Raw genomic sequence first — 2,020 nt, 5'->3', positions numbered from 1 at the left:
ATCTTTCCCCTCTCACCCTAAACCTATATCCTCTAGTTCTGGACTCCCCCACCTCAGGGAAGAGCCCTTGTCTATTTATCCTTTCCATGCCCCTCATCATTTTATACACCTCTATAAGGTCACCCCTAAGCCTCTGGTGCTCCAGGGAAAATGTTTACATACATTGGCTGACTTTTTAAAAAAAAAGAGATTTTCCAGTCAACTTATGAAATGTTATTTACCAAGAATGATGATGGTCTGGCAGATTCATTCACATTACGTATTCAGGTGATATTTTCAATATTTAGAGTATGACTGCATATTGCAAATGATAGTTATGGCACACTGCTTCAAGCATTAAGTTTGTACATTTGCCGTCAAGATCTTGTATCATTTGGTTTCATGGCTGCCAAACATTTAAGATGTAAAATAGTATCTCTCGCTGCTACTGTCTCATCGTTAGCCGATTTTCATCTTCATTGTGTGTGAAGCAAAAAAGGTCATTGACTCTCTTGATATGGAATATGAATAGGCAAAAGTGAGGACTGCAGATGCTGGAAACCAGAGTTTAGATTAGAGTGGTGCTGGAAAAGCGCAGCAGGTCAGGCAGCATTCGAGGAGCAGGAAAATCAATGTTTCAGGCTAAAGCCCTTCATCAAGAATAGGAATAGGCCATTCAGCCCCTTGAGTCTGTCCCACTATTCAATAGGATCATAGCAGATACAGCATTCCTTACAATCATTTTCCTGTCCTTTCTGCATAATCCGTATAATGCAACCAAGGGGGAAGTTCTGCTAGTTACCAAGCAGCATTGATAATTTTCAGAGAAAAGTTTACGGTCTGGACTATTTTGGTCTTCAGTTTGAAGGAGCCTAATTGGAGATGAATGGACATGTGAAGAAACAAATGAAATGAAATCAGAAAGAATTGCTATGTTGTCCTTGATAAGTCTTGTTAATGTACTTTGTATATTCCTAAAATGTATTTGTAGAGATTTTTTTTGGTAATACTATATCATTCCAAGCCGTGGTTACTGTTATTCTCAGAAAACTCATAATATAATAAGGTGGCCTTATTTCTTGGACAGCATTGTTTGGCCACATGGCAAAGTAAGTTAACACTAACACTACAGTATGGCCCAAAATTTCCTCCAAACACTTGTCCACTAATACAATTCAGAATTTTTAAAAAGTCAATTCAATTCTCAACTATTTTATCAATGATACTACTATTGTCAAACCTTCAAGCAAAGTAAAATATCCCAAGCTGACTCCTGAGACTGATTTTGACATTTAGCTGACAGATCAAGTGGTTGGTTGTGCTATCTGCTTTGGCAGTAAAATGGCTCCCTTGATTTTGATGCCTTGTCTGACAAATGTAAACCAAGCTGCAGGGTGTCAAACAGATGCCATTGCCTTGGGCTCAGGCCAGGGAAGCTGCCAGATCAGGGAGTTGAAGAGGGAGCAATCAAATTCACAGACTGCACTGGCTCTGGAACTTAATCTTACTCTTGCAAAGCTCCCAATAACTGTTTAATGTTTGTCTTTGACAGCCTATTTATTTCCATTGTCCATGTATACAATATAAGCTCTGATCAATTCCAGCATAAAATGACTTTTGTTGTCCTTTTTATATTATGGTTGTCTATATTGAACAGAACCTATTTTCTGAAAAAGGTGGTGATTTTGAACATCTGGCTATAAGCATCTTTCAATATCAAGTTGGTTGTAATGTCAGTTTAATGGGACAATATTAACACTCTTTCAAGAACATTGCTAACAGGTGAATGTAGTGAAATATAACATTTTTATCCTTAAGTGGCAGCTCATATGTCTTCATGTTTACTTTTTAATTAGGGCAATATGAGCATATATGGTATATAGTCCTTCATGATTAAATGGCTAGGCTGGCACTCCAATTTCATGGTGCAGGAATACTGCACTGGTGGAGTTGCTATCCTTCAGATAAAATATTGAGCTGAAGCCCTATCTGTACTCAAAAGATGGATGTAAAAGATCACATGGTGCCCTTTTGAAGGCGA

This window comes from Chiloscyllium punctatum, chromosome 26 (assembly GCF_047496795.1).
Source record: "Chiloscyllium punctatum isolate Juve2018m chromosome 26, sChiPun1.3, whole genome shotgun sequence".
Lineage (NCBI taxonomy): Eukaryota > Metazoa > Chordata > Chondrichthyes > Orectolobiformes > Hemiscylliidae > Chiloscyllium > Chiloscyllium punctatum.
The sequence above is the reverse complement of the archived record's forward strand: the minus strand, read 5'-3'. Positions refer to the sequence as shown.